General features: G+C 34.0%; 1 pseudogene; it reads right to left on the reverse strand.

Moving 5' to 3' along the window:
- Positions 1–543: 543 nt before the first annotated feature.
- LOC143682896 (amine sulfotransferase-like) lies at positions 544–14,531 on the reverse strand (annotated as a pseudogene).
- Between the last annotated feature and the right edge of the window lie 1,871 nt (positions 14,532–16,402).

Raw genomic sequence — 16,402 nt, forward strand, 5'->3', positions numbered from 1 at the left:
AGGTTATTAATGCAGACTATCTCTCAAATGATTTTGATTTTTAAAATTCCAGCTAGTTCATCAAACTCATGGCAACCTATCTGAATTATAATTTACTCTTATATATTAGTAAACTTTTATCAATAACAACTGCATGAGAGGCACAAGTTAACATGTATTTTAAAATATACCCACGGGGTAATTGATTTTTTTCCATTTTATTTTTATATTAAAAATCACTGGATACATTTATTTCCGAGTTTTCCATCTTTTCTTCCTGTTGGATTTCTTTAAGGTGTTTTTTCATTTTCTAAAAGGATTGTTTATTTTCTTATTTTTTTCTTTATTAGAGAAGTTGTAGTTTGCTGAACAATCATGTATAAAATATAGAATTTCCATATACCAGCCTTTTATTAGTAACTTGCATTGATGTGGAACTTTTTGTTACAATTGATAATAGCATATTTTTATATTGCACTATTAACTGTAGTCCATGTTTAAAATTCGGGTTCACTGTGTGTGTAACTGAGTCTTGTATGATTCTTTTGTACTGTGATTCAAATTCTACTCCTCATTAATGTCCCAGGTAAACTCTAAGGGAAAATCTTTCATGTTCCTTTGGAATATCCTGTCAAATCTTTCATTCTGCTCCACAGTCAAGTGATGTTTCCAGTCTCCACAGTACCTAGTGGGACAAGCAATGGACAGCACCTGGGTGAGGAAGTGGCACAATCAGGACAACGGTTTTCCCCAAACTACTTTCATCTCTTCTCCGAGTCAAGCTAGATAGATATTAGTTTGACACTTCACCATTCCTTATTCAGGGTGATGGATAGACAATCTTAGGAATTCTATAATATGGTAAAGTAAGCGGTAGTTTACTTCTCTATGTATAGGACTTCTACCAATCACTACCATTCAATCATAATATTCCTTAGAAGAAAAGAACTCTATACAAAGAGATTAGAATATTTAATTGCATTTTACTATGTGCCAAGCATTAAACTAGACACTCTACCCACATCACATAATTCTTAACAAGAGCCTGCATATAAATGTTTCTTCATATTTATAGTTGAACAAAATGAGACCCAAAGATTTTCAAGAAATGAATTAGGATTACAAAGTTGTCCAGAGCAGTCATTGTAACATTTCTACCCCATAGAAGTTTGAAGTCATCCTTAAGCTATTTTTTAGGAAGACAAGTAATTTGACATCTTCAGCTATCATATTTTCTTTTGTAAACATTATTATAGGCATGAGAACAAATAGCAAGCTACTATGGGTAGGAGGATTGCTTTAAACTTGACCTAGTTGAGCAATGAGAAGTGAGAGTCGATGATAAATGGAACAAAAGGGAAAAATAGCATTTTTAAAAGATTATCATCTGGGGCAATTTCAATAGGATCCTTACACAATTAAGTATAAATCACTGACCATCATCATAACTCCAAGTTACAAGTAAATTAGAAAATAGAATGTAATAAAATAGAGAAGAACAAATGAGCTTTGGAATGGTGTATATTAAAATGATAAAAATTTCAAAAATGCTTTTGAATTTATGGTGCATCAGGAGGAAAATATATTCATCTTTAAAAGCAACAATGGGAACATAATTGTTGCACAATAGAAATTTATTGCATGTCGTTGAATTCATAGCAGATTAGGTTAAATGAGGTATCACTCTACTTTTTATGATAAAGAAATCTGAGGAAATAACAATAATCCCATTCCCTTCCCCACATGAAAACATACATTAAGTTTACCTACTAGAATGTTCTAGGAAAAATAGAGGAAAATAAAAACTGAAGTTCTCCTGGTCACATATATCCACTGCCTTCAGACAAGACTTTGCTGACCAATGTAAAAGAACCACAGGTGTGCTGGTTTGAAAGGATGTATGTCACCTAGAAAAAACATGTTTTAATCCTAATCCCATTTTGTAAAGGCAGCCATTTCTTCTAATCCTTATTCAGCATTGTATGTTTGAAAGTGTAATTCAATCATCTCAGTTTGCAAATACCAAACATGTTGGAATGGCTTTTTAAATGGATAAAGGGAAGGTTCTGGTGGAGTTGTGAGAAGTCTGATAGAGAAGGCCTAGAATGCTTTGATGAGACTGTTGGTAGAAAGGTGGACTCTAAAGACACCTCTGACCAGGCTTTAGACAGAGATGAGGCACGTGTTATTGTAGACTAGAAGGAAAGTGAGCCTTGTTTTAAAATGGCAGATAATCTGGAAAAATTGACTAGTGGCTTTGGCTGGAAGGCAAATTTTGAAAGCCATGAACTTGGATATTTAACAGAAGAGATCTCCAAATTAAATGTCAAAGGTGCAGCCTGGTTTCTCCTCACAGTTTATAGTGAAATGCAACAGGAGGGAGATAAGCTGAGAATTGAACTCATGAGTACAAAGAAACCAGAAATTGATGTCCTGGAAAATTTTGGGCTTCCAGGAAGGAAGACCCCAGAGAATAGTGCTCCATGTGAGGATTTGTCCAGATGTGGAACCAGTCAGCCATTTCAGAGAAAGTCAGGATAGGAGATGGAGTTATCCAGGAAGGATTTGTGGAAACTCCTTATGTCTGATGGGCATGATCCAAGGCTACTGCATAAAAAGCCAATGAGACTGCTGTGGGACCTGTGTAAAGAGGACCACTGACAGTCGAGACTGAGAGGGACAGAGAAGGGACGCATTGGAGGAAAAATAACTTCAGAGGCAAAGGCATGGGGGCTGAGATCTGAAGTCAAGAAGCCTCAAGCCAGGAGAGCAGACCCACCCAAGCCCATGAAGAGGGTGAGTTTGCCCCAAAGGCAGAGGATAGACCTCCCACCTCATTGCAGTGGAAGTCATGCTGCCTCAGGCCTTGGAGAGGGTGAAGCACATTCCTTGGGGGTTGGGGAGAGCCTGGTTGCCACCACCTGGTGGGGTTGAGTGTGTGCCCCAGAGATGGCAGAGAACCCTGGTGCAGCCCCCATGCTTGGAGAGGGTGGAGCTGAGAAAAAGGTGGTCTTCCCAATGTCCCCCAAAGTTGCATTCAGAGAGAGGCAAACCTCTGCATAGGCCGTTGGAAGGGGTGGGGACTGCCACTTTCAAAAGCCCCGAAGATAAATGACTCTCAGACTTTGAAATCTAATGGACTTTGCCCTGCGGGTTTTTGAAAATGTATGGCCAGTGACCCCTCTGTTCCTTCCTCCCTATGGAAACGTGTATATGTATCCTATAACTGTTCCTCCTTTGTATGTTGGCAGCAAATAACTTGTTATGAGTTTTCAATGTTCCAGGGACAGAGGATAATTTGCCTGAGCACAGAACATGCTTGTACCTAATTTTGATGAGACTTTGTACTGTTTTTAACCTGTATTGCATTTGATTGTTACTGAAATGCTTCAAAGTTTTCTGATATTGTTATGAAATTTATGTTTTTTGTATATGGGGAAAGCATGTCTTTTTTAGGGTCCAGAGAGTGGAATGTGCTGGTTTGAAAGGATGTATGTCCCCTAGAAAAGCCATGTTTTAACCCTAATCCTAGTTTGTAAAGGCAGCCATTTCTTCTAATTCCTATTCAGCATTGTATGTTTGAAATTGTAATTAGAACATCTCCCTGGAGATGTGATGTAATTGAGAGTGGTTGTTAAACTGGATTAAGTGACGACATGTCTCCACACATTTGGGTGGGTCTTGATTAGTTTCTGAAGTCCTGTAAATGAGGAAACATTTTGGAGAATAGGAGATTCAGAGAGCAATTCAGAGAGAGCAGAGTAAAACGACATAGCTACAAGAAGCTGAGTCCACCAGCCAGCGACCTTTGGAGATGAAGAAGGAAAACACCTCCCGGAGAGCTTCGTGAAACAGGAAGCCAGAGAAGCTAGCAGGTGATGCCATGCTTGCCATGTGAACTTCCAGCTGAGAGAGAAACTGTAGCTATGTTTTCTATGTGCCTTCTCACTTTAGAGAGAAACCCTGAACTTCATCGGCCTTCTTGATCCAAGGTATCTTTCCCTGGATGCCTGTGATTGGACATTTTGCAGACTTGTTTAATTGGGAGATTTTCTCGGCTTTAAAACTATAAACTAGCAACTTATTAAATTCCCTTTTTAAAAAGCCATTCCATTTCTGGTATATTGCATTCCAGCAGTTAGCAAACTAAAACAGCGTAGAAGGAAAGAACATAATATTTATTAGACAGACTCAAGAGTCAGCCTCGGAACTGAAGCAGATACTCTTCAGTGTCATTTTTAGTTAGAAGCTTAGATTCTCTCTAGTTGAGAATACACTTTAATCCTCCAAAGGGGTCTTTCAGCCCTTTTCCTGCTATAAACCACTAAGCCTCACCTTTGCACAGGAAATATCCATCATTTGTCCTTGTCTCAATTTGATCTTTTAGAACATAATCATAATTTGTTAGTGGATCACACTTCATGTTCTGAAAGGTAGACTGTCTGACAACAGCATCCAAGTCCTTTTCACTCAGTTCTAGCTCAAGAAACCTGAAGAGTTTTAGCACAGAACTTCTGAGATCCTGAAAGGAATCATGGATATGGGAGTCTATTCCATTTACAAAGAATATCTGAGGTCTTAATCACGTTTTGAAAAACCAGCATTGTGTGGGCTCATTCTAAGTCTAAAGTTTGACAAGGATACATTACTTCCTTATTCCTTGTTTAAAAATTAGTGCTTTGGTTGTCAACCTAGTTAAAAAATAAACACTTTTTGTTTTGTTTTATCATCTACCAAATAGCCGATAGATTGAGTATTTTGATCTAGATTTTTCTTTAGTCATTCAAAGAAATTTTTTCTTATCATATAATAGGAAAAGAGCCGTTTTTACCTTTTCAAAGAAGATAGACCCTTGAGGTCACAAGTTAGCCTATTTTTAAAGCTCTTTTTAAAGATCCCCAATTTCTGAAGCAGTTAGGTGTCCATCAATGTGACAATAAATTTGACGATTTTCCTATTGAACTGTCAGCTCTCCGCTCGCTGCGCCAAACTGTCTGTCAGAATGAGAAACACCTTTACCACCTCCAGGTGGGGGGGGTGGGGGAATCTCACTGAATGTAGGTCTGCAAAGAGCTTAACAAAGCCTGTCAGGAGGAACAGCAGTCCCAGTGCCCCAGCCCACTCCATGGTTTGCAGGTGTTGTGGTCAGCAGCCAAAGCCTACCTCCACAGGCAGTGGAGAGTAAAACGTTTACTCGCATAGAGAAGAGAAAGACAAGTTTGGCTTCAAAAGGGCATTGGTCCTCCATGGTCAGTGCTTCTCATCCAAGGAGATAGATGATTTATGCACCCTGTGGGCTTGCACCATAGTGGAGGGATGCTGCTCCCTCCCCACAAGGAACAAATGTGCCAACAGGGTGAGCTGCTTGCCTTGAAAGGCACACACTTTAGCCAGACTGTCTTCAGTGAATGGTAACATATATTTGGGTCAAAATAGGAAGGAACATGTGTTGGCCATCCACTATCTGCTAGGGGGTACCACCAGGCACTCCTGAGAAGGGAGTCAACACACATTTATCAAGCTAACAGGATCCAGAGCACTGGGTTTAGTTGTGGGTGAAAGGGGAAGATGGCAGCTTGCTCTCAGAGCATCCCCTCCACACTGCCCTTGAAAACCTTGGTAATTATGCCAGATACTGTTATATACCTGGTTCTCCAAAGGCCTTTCTTTTACATCAAGGTATCTCTCTCTGGATGCCTTAGTTTGGACATTTTTAAGACCTTAGAACTGTAACCTTGTAACTTAATAAATCTCCTTTATAAAAGCCAATTCATTTCTGGCCTATTGCATTTAATCAGTATTAACAAACTGAAATAACTCCTAAAGTGTTCCTTACTGCTTTGAGGATTTCAAAAATATCACTATCATTAACCTAGGCTATAGACTTTGCACAATCTGGCTCCTACACACCTCTCCATCCTCATCTTTCACCACTGTAAGATAATTCTTTCAGTTCCCCAAAGAGGAACTGATTCAGGGAATTTGCATATTTTTTCCTTGGTTTGGAAGATTCCTCTATCTCTCTTGCCTTTGTTAACTCATGTTAATCTAGTTTTTCAGTACCTGTGTTACTTCTTTAGGAAAATGTCCCCCTTACTTTTGACTATATCCAATCCTCTTGTTATGTATAGTGACATCATATCTGAACTTTTATTAAAAGTACTTACTACAGTTTTGTATTATATATACATGCTTGATGAATACATGTCTTCACTGTTGGATTATGAACAATATGAATAAAGAGTCTAATTCTCTTTTTCTAAAGATTCAGTGCCTTCCACATAGTAGGATTCAATAATTTTAAATAAATGAATGATTAAATAATGCATGAAAGATTCAACTTATCAATATGTGATCTCAGAATAGTGAGCATCAATGTGCTTTGTCCAGTTTACACAATATTTTAAGATGGTTTTGATCTGATTACTAATATTTCGACATTAAGTGATTTCACATGAGATCTACATTTCAAGGTTCTATTAAAAATAGGAAGAGCTTGCATCACAGGGCACAAATTCTCCTCTGATATTAAGGAGCTGGGTCTTAGTAGTGGCTTCTCACCCCAGCACTCCACGGTGCCCCCCTCTTTATTCATATCTGGCTGCTCTGGACATCTGGGTTTGCCTCTATTGCTGCAGGAGGATCCAAGAGAAAAATATCATAAAAGAAGACTGTGCATCATGAGAGGAGGTCTGGAGGAGAGTTCTGAGGAAGACAATAATTAAAAAATGGGCAGGAAATTAGAAGCCCAGAAAGAATTCTGAGAAGGGCTAGTTAAATGTGACATTGACCAGTATAGGAGAATGTAGTTCATAGCAACCAAGATAAGGAAATAACTATATTTAAAAAAAAACAAAACCTACTCCTCTTACCTTCTTCATGTCTTCATACTTCATGAACAGAATATTGAAGTCATGTTTGTGCTCATACCATCCTCTGATGTAATCAAACCAATGGCTTCCCATCACTGTGGGAAAAATTAATAAGCTATGAGGTAAAGATGTTGCCCTTATTGCACAATAAATGAGAGCCTTCTCTGTTTGGACGCCTCAAAATGGAAAAATAAAGCCCCCACTAGCTTTGGTAAATAATTTCCTTATTTGACTGCAATAAGCTATGAAAGTTAATTACATATGTTTGAAAGCACTAGTACAGAGATAAGAAAATCATAGAACAAATTTTGAACATTTCTTTAAGGTAAGATCTTTCCTTTTCCTACATCCTCCACCTGAAAGCACATCTCTAATTCTCCTATTCTCTATTCTAAAACATTAGCTGTCAACAAAAGGACAGAAACTGAATATAATCTTCCATATGAGTGAGAGCCCCAGGTGTACACTCCACAGGCCTCTTGCACCAACCCCCCCTCCTCGGTGGTGAAATGAAGTTCCACAGCTACTTTAAGGTCTACTACAGGCCCATAGCAGGGCACACAAACTACATCTGCCATGAACAATAGCTGTTCTGGAACATATAGAGATATGGATCTAGACAGTCTGAATGGCTAGAATGTTTGTGATTCTCTTATAGTCGGGTCAAATATTTCCTAAACAATATGCCTTTGCAACTTTGACAAACCCTAAAGTAATCCTGGAATGGTTAGAAAGATGATCTGGTGGCAGAATAAATTGTTGGACAATAATAACCACTCATCTGCATTCCTCCTCCTTATCTATTATTAGCCTTCTCCAGCTCCTCAAAATATGTTCCCTAACCTGGAGAATTTGGCTAAATAGCAACACTATCTTGTAAACATGTTGCCTAATAAATAAATTCATCGTTACCTTTTCCATCTAGAAACCTTTCCATGAGTTGTTCTAAATTCTCTGAAGTTTGAAATGCAACTGCCAAATTTGAAAAATGATAATATGAGATCAAAACATCCTTAGGGTTTCTGTAGATATAAACAATCTGCAGGGAGAATAAAGAAGTAATTTTAATGGTTTCTCTGTTATCCTGATTAATATTACCTTATATGAATGAAATTTATTTATCCTGTTTACTATCCATGGAAATTTATTTTGTTATCAATATTTTGCTGTTACAAACAAGAGTTGCAATAACAGCTTTATTCACATATGCTAGCATGTTGGATAAATTCTTAGAAGTGAAATTGCTTATTTGTAAAGTTGATAAATTTTCAAATTACCTTCTATAGAAGTTGTATCGTCATGAACATTATGTGAAACTCAATTTAGAGTTAAAATGGCATTGGATATCAGTGAGGATAGGGAAATTTTTCAGCAGACAGTGTTTCTGCAAATGGATATATATATGGAAAAACATGAAAATGATCTCTTTGCACATCATATCTAAGGATTAAGGCTTGAAAGATGAAAGCAAGACTTTGGCATATAAAAATATATTGTAGAATATATTTCTGTTCTTGGATCAGAGAAGGATTTCTTAAATAAGAAAAAATTATTTAAAATAAAAATTGGTCAGTTTGACTCCAGTAAAATTAAGAATGCTGTTCATCAAAATATACCATAAAGGTACCAAAAAACCAAAACAAAACAAGTAAACGTGAGTGAAGAAATTCACATACCTAATTTTTCATATATATATATATATACATATATATATATAAACAAGTCAATAAGAAAAACAACTTAATAGAAATGGGGCAAAAGTCACAGCTTTTTCACAAAAGAAGGAATAATTATGGCCAACAAACACAAAAAAAATTGCTTAATCTCATTACTAATTAGGGAACTGCAAATTAAGACCAGTTTGAAATATCATTTTATACCACCAGAGTGACAAAAAATTTAGAAATCTAACAAGAAAAAGCACTGCAGGAAGAGGAGCAATAAGAAGACATACGTTACTGGTTTCAGCATAAACTGGTAAAACTGCTCTTTTTTTTTCCCACAAAAAAGCATCATCTTACAAAGTTTAACGTAATTGTTCTCTCTGTTTTTTATATTCTTGGGTGTATATCCTAGAGAAGCTCGTGCAGGTGTTTATCATCAGTTAAACGCTCAAGAATGTTCATAGAAGAATGTGTCCTAGCAGCAAAATAGTGAGATAATATAAATAGTCAGTGAAGGAAAAATACAATGGCACAATCATACAACATGTAAAAGTATCCAGCAGTGAAAATAAATATTGAAAATCATGAACAAACAAAACCTCAGGAAAAAGGAAAACAAGTGACAATATGAATATAAAGTTAAATAAAATGTAAGGCCAAGTTGTTTAACATGACAACAAATAATTTGTGTGCAATGACCAATGGAATAAGAATCTTTGTATACTGAGTAACATAATAGAGTTACTTAGCACAGTCTGGTAAGTCCATAAAGATTCTGATTTAGCAACAATCATAGTAGATTTATACACTTATCTTCAGATATAAGGGTACAAGATTAGAAAAGCTTAATTAATGACTATGTATCTTTGCAAAGAGGATATACATAATTTTGTCCTGTCGTTATGGAACATATTGAGAAACTGAACATGTAATTGGCCATAAAACTTCTTTATAAATGTCCCAAATTAGAACTCTCACAGCACTGTTACCTGATGATAGTGCCATAATACTAAAATCAGCAATGAAAAACTTAAAAAAAATTATATAAACACTTGGAAAAAAATCTTCAAAATAACTTGGATCACTCAGAAAATTCAAAATGATATTAGATATTATTTAGATATTAATAAAACATATCCAAAGCTATATTTAAAAGGATATACATAGCTTTAAAGTGTTAATATTTTAATAATAAACATTGGGAATAATTATACTAAGCATTTAATCAAAGATGATAAAAAATGAATACAATCAAAGTATAAGGAAATAATTAAAATGAAAGCAGAAATTAATGAAGTAGAAAACACTTAAAAATAAGGTAATTCTTTGAAGGAAAATATAATAAGACAGAAAAATCCTGATAATCATGAAAAATGTAAAAAGAAGAGAATATTGAAGATCATATCATTATAAATGAATAAGATAATCATAGAATTAGAGAAAATTTATTAAATCATGTAAGAATATATCCTAATTTTTTCAGTAAGATTTCTCGATGAAATAGGAACAATTTACTTTGAAAATAAAATTATGAAAGCTATTTAAAAGAAGCAGGTAGTGCATAAATAGATGAGATATATTTATAGTGGACTTTAATCAAACACATACAAAAATCTATTTATACTGTTTAAACTACCCTAGAACTAAGAAAAAATAAAAAAATCTTTGAAATTTGCCTTACATGACCAGAATTATACTGACATTGAAACCAAATACAGATAAAATAATCATAGAAATCTATTTTTTAATAATTACAGATTTTTAAAATTCTGAGGAAAAATGAACAAAACTTTTCCAGTGGTATGTCAAAGAACATACTATATATAAGAAAGTATATATATTATATATAAGAGTGTAGGATTTATCCCAGAAATGTTACATCATTAGATAAATTAATGGATTACCTTTCATTACAGATAAAAGGGAAAAAATACATTCATCTTCAGAGTTGCCATAAAAGACGCTTGATATGGTTAGAATTTTTCTGAATAAAGCCAAACATGAATAAAAAATCAAACTCCAAGTAAACTAAGGATAGAAAAACAATTTCTTAGCACTATGTACCTCACAAATCAATAGCAAAATAAAATAACTGAAAAAACACTGTACTAAAAATCTCTGAAAATCAGGGAGCAGAGGTGAACATTACCAATCCCACCTGCTATTCATTTTTCCTTACTTTCAGGTAAAAAAAGTGGAAAGAATGAAGTAAATAATAGAAAGTAAGGGAAAATCAAGTTTACTACTAATAGTGAAACATATTCTAGAGAATAAAGGAAAAATTAGCAAACCCAACAAAAGAGATTTAGTGGACCAGATATAACAGAGTAACAAACTGATGCCTTTTTCATTGTAACAGTGAGAATTAAATAGAAAAGTATTCCAATTCATAATAGCAATAAAAAATTAAATACTAGGAATTTACTCAGTTAAAAAATGAGTAAGAAAAACGATCTGAAACGCATTTGGGGAACACAAAACTGGACATGATTAAAAAAAGAACCGCAGAATGACGCTGGATGGAACGTTAGAATAAAGCGATGCTAACAGCTGTCCCAGAAATGATCCATACATTTAATCAATTCCAAACAACATCTAAAAGTCATTAGGGGAAAACATTGTCAATGGAGGATTTGAACTATAAGGTAGGAAAAGGTTTTCATGGTTACAATATTTAAAACAGTGAAGAACTAGCCCAGTATAAACAGTCTTATTAATTTTTTTGGAATAAGAAGTGTAGAAATAAAAAAGAGAGACTGTGGAAACTTACTGTATTAAAATGTAGACTTCAAAATAGAGAAAAACAAATAGAATGCTTTAATAAATTATGTTAAGGCAATAGGGTAACCTTTGGGCAAATAGAGTGCAATAGTCACCTCATACCACATGTACTACAGATATAATATATATCAAATGTAAAATATAAAAGCATGAAGCTATTAAGAAAAAACTTTGAGAGTATTTGCACAGTCTTTAAAGTGGAGAAGTCTTTTCTTAGCAGAGCCAGAAGGCATGAAGGAAAGATGAACAGATTGGTTATATAATATCAAAAGCTTTTAAAATTTTTAAAGGTAAGCCTTTAATTGGGAAAATATTTTTCCCATGTAAATGCTTCTACAAAACAGTAAATAAAAGATAAACTAAAGAAAAATAGTCAAAGAACATAAAAGATATTTATAGGCCTAAAAAGCACAAAAAAGATATGAAATTTTATTAAAATCAAAAAGGAAGCAAATTTTTCAAGAATGAGAATTTTTTTGGGGGGGAGGGGTGGTCAGGTGCATTGGTTGGGGAATCAAACCCGGGTCTCTGGCATAGAAGGCAAGCATTCTGCCACTGAACCACCGTGCACACAAGAATAAGAATTTTTAACCTCGTATATCAGCAAAGATTGATAATTTTAATCATTGGTAAGCCTGTGAGGAAAGAAACATTTCTATATGCTATTTGATGAAATATGTTAATACACTATAGAAGGTAAATAGATAGCATCTAACAACATTAAAAATATTTGGGCACTTTAACTTGAAACTTCATTTCTAAGGAAACATTTCACCTTAAATGTCAAGTACAAACACTGACAGGTATGTTTATTGCAACATAACATATACATTTGTTGAAACCTACTTTTCCATCAATTCTTGTTAAATATTGTATGACTATACAATAAAATGCTATTAAACCATTAAGAATGGAGTATCATGTGCTGACATGAAAGATTTTTCTACCATATGCTATATAATTAAATTGCAGAACAATTACATTGTGGCTCAATGTATGTATACACTTATAAATCCATATATATATATATATATTTAATGTGATATATATTTATTACATTAAATATACATGTATTTATATATGTACATATATTTATATGTATTTATATTTATATGTATACATATTTTATTTATATTTACATATGCATATTTATGTTTGTTTTTAATATATATGTATATATTTATATTTAATGTATATAATTTATAATGTATAATTTATATTTATATTTATAATGTATAATTTATATTTATAATGTATAATTATATTTATATTTAATGTATATATGTATATATTTATCACATTAAATATATATGTGTATATATTTATATGTATTTATAAGCACATGTATACATACTTATATCTATTTATATTTATATTTATATATTTATATTTGTATGTATACATATTTATATGTATATATGTATACATATATAAAAATATATGTGTATATTTATCACATTAAATATATATATAAGAATATATCATAAATATATAATAATTACCACATTTGAAAGACTATAGATCAGTGGGGCTAGGAACAAGATATAAAAATGAGGTAAAAACTTGTTCTATGACATACTTCTGTTTTTTGTTCTTGAGACCTTTTGGTGCTAAATAATATGGGAGGTGGGAACAGAGGATGCGAGGTGATGGTCTCTTGCTAAAGTCCATTTTGTGCAAACTGTATTCCATGAATGGGGCTCTCAAAGCTGTTTCCACATTTTCAGTTTTCTTATGATGTCCCTCAAAATAAATCAAGCTTAATATCTGCTGAGCCCAGATGGTACCTGTAGAGATAAATAATCTTTTTCTCAACTCAGAATTAATTTTTAAAAATTAATTTCAACAATAATGCCATCCAACTGAAATTCATTTGGAGCATTTTTTTCCTTTGTAACCCCTATAAGTATGCCTGCCCATGAATTTGTCCAGTTTTTTGTTGTTTGTTTCTATTTTACATTGAACAGAGTAAAGACTAATGCAAAGACTAATAGTTCCTTTTTCACTTTGAAGAGTTATGAATGTTCTGACTCCATGATAATGTTGACTCAAATTAAGTCTGCAGCTCCTACTCTGTGTTACCTGCACATAGTAAGGTCCATTTTTACTATCTTCCTTAGTTACTCCTTCCTTAGTCTCGATTCTCAGAAATATATCCTTTGGAAATACAAATCAAGGCCCAGATGCCTCTTCAAAACAGTATGAAAATGTGTTCAATTTTTCCCCCTCCTCTTGCTTCATAACATTTTCAGGTTCGTATATTATCAAAAATTTTTAAGACTAAATGTCCAGGGGTAGCCTTTGACTTCCCATTACACCTTAAGAAGAAGAGGAGAGCAAAAATGACAGTGTTCTTATTGATTCTTAGTTTCTTGACCAACCAACCCTGGTCATTAGCTATGAAAGCACTTGGGAAATTCATTTCCATTCAGAATGAACCTGGATGTGATCAAATGTAATGGTATTAAGGTTTGGTTTTATTTCAAAGAATGAATCATACCAGGGAAACACAGGCTCCAGGGTTGGTAACAATGAAAGTTTCTGGCTATCCTCTCTGGCCCATAAAAATCACCCATACCCCATTCAGATCTTGGCACGTGATCTCCAAAATCATCTTACAATTTGCTGGTGACAACTCAGCTCTTTTATGGCCATGCATATAAACCAATGCATTGCAAATGATCTTATATCCTAGAGATTTGAGTTTCATTAAATTTTTCTGATCTTAAATGGTTGTTTAAATGTAGGTGTGGCTGTTGTTGATATTTAGAAAAAGGCACAATATATACATGTATTAAAAATCCACAGTGAAGATTGTAACAGGTGATCCACTCCTCAAACTTACCAGATTTCGGAAATGTGATTATGAAGACATCATCATCTCTAATTTAAAAATCTTCTAGATTTTCTAATACATCAATATCAACTAAAGAGCGTACAAAATAATGACCTTTGGCGGGCCGCGGTGGCTCAGCGGGCAAGAGTGCTTGCCTGCCGTGCCGGAGGACCCCGGTTCGATTCCCGGCCCCAGCCCATGTAAAAAACAAACAAACAAACAAAATATAATAAAAACAAGAAAATGTTTAAAAATGTTTCCCTTTCTTCCTTCCTTCCTTCCATCCTTCCTTCCTTCTCTGTCTTTCCTTCCCTTCCTCCCTCTTTAAAAAAAAAAAAAAAAAAAAAAAAAAAAATAATGACCTTTAAAGCTCAATAAATATTTGTCTGTGCCATTCATAATTGTTCACCTACAAATAAAAATAGATGAATTTATTTTCAAGTTCTTAGTAAATAATGAAGTAAAACACTTACTGAGTGCTTCATTTGTGCTGGGTAACATTTAGATGTCTTATGTGTATCAATTTATTTTACACAGTAAATACCTTACATATACACCCACACACACACATCATATACATATATCGTGTAATCTTCAGGCCAACCCAACTAAAAAGGTATTATTATTATCACTGTTGCAAAGATGCAGAAACTGAGGTAATAAGAGGTTATAAATCTTGCCCTGAAACCCATGAGGGACATGTTATCATGACTCTGAACCTAAAGATGAAGACATAAGGCACAATAAGGTTAACAAAATTGCTCAAGTTAGTATAGCACAGAGCAAAGATTTTATGCTGGGCAGTTTGGTTACACAGTCCATTCTTTTAATCACTTTACTGTGGAGCGTCTTAGTATTTTATATTTTATTTCATTCTTTTCGTTGTACAGAAATAATAATTATTTCAGGAAAGTGCTTTCCATTTCTGATTTTCTCTAGAATATGAATAATCTGCTATCTATGAAAGAAGATTCTGAGGCTTTGGGAATTGTTTTGCTATCTCCAATGAACTGTTGAAAATTTTCTGCATGGACAATATGAATCGATTTTACTTTGTAAATGTTGCCCTCATGTACTTTTGAGATATTGTATAGTAGTTGTTATAATAAATTCTGGTACAAGTTTTTAAATTATCTAATATAAATTATATATTTATATTATTATTTATATATAAATAGCTAATATAAATCTGAATGAGAAAGGGAAAATAAAAGTAAGAAATTAACAGCTAAAGAGTCATCTGCCAAAAAATTAGACCCAGCCAAACGTTCCCTTATTAGCCCTGCCAAAGAAATCTATTCCAGAATTTTAAAGATGAGGCATCTTAGAAGTTCTAATAAGATTAGATTTAGAACCACCCACCATATAACTCAGTTTTTATTTTAATTTCTGTGCACACCAAGAAAATGAATGGTTAAAAATGTGTTAATTTGGTATTTCAGGAAACAATATTTAATTCCTTTACCAAAAGCCCGATTTACCTAAACTATTGAGGGAAGTTAGAGATTTCTGTTTTGCAGTTAGAGTACAATATTACTTCTCTTAAAATAATCTGGGTTTATGGTTCAGGCCCTCTAATAGACAAGCAGAATAAAAATTTCTGGAGAGTAAAATCTGGAAGCTTTCATTTTAACAGCAAAGGAAACTCATCCATTCACATTTTTAAAAAGTTGAGAAACAAAGTAGTGATAAAGTACTGTCCTGATGTCTATAGAAATTTTATTCTAACATGCAGAAGAGTTTTGTGCTTAATGGAGTGTTACTTGACCCCCAGTTAAGAGACACATGCCTACTAGCTGTAGAAGAAGAATTTTACTTCCTTTAGTACAAGTTGAACTCTAGGTAACTTGAAGCATGGAGAACTGGGGGTAGAATATCCTGGCTGAAAAATCACAAAGAATGTTTTCAATAGTAACAGTGGAGAGCCATTTTAACACTGACATTACACATTTTTCAGGAAAAATCCTGGAGAACTCAGTTTTTAGAGGGTAGTGAAGGAGAATTAGCACCACACAACATGGAAGAATGGAGAAGTTCGTGAGTGGGAAACAGAGTTGATGAGAAAGACAAAGATGAAAATGTGACTTACCATTCACACACTCCCTAACACTCCACATTGCCTTCCCTCCCCAAGACAGCATGGATTATTCAGGACAGGGAAAGAGCACCAGTCAGTCAAATATTCTGTATATCATTCCTTCTTTCCTATTTATCATGCTCAGGAACTCAGCCTGCCAGTCCTTCATAGACTCAGGAGAGAAAGAGAATTG

The sequence above is a fragment of the Tamandua tetradactyla genome, chromosome 5, assembly GCF_023851605.1.
Source record: "Tamandua tetradactyla isolate mTamTet1 chromosome 5, mTamTet1.pri, whole genome shotgun sequence".
Lineage (NCBI taxonomy): Eukaryota > Metazoa > Chordata > Mammalia > Pilosa > Myrmecophagidae > Tamandua > Tamandua tetradactyla.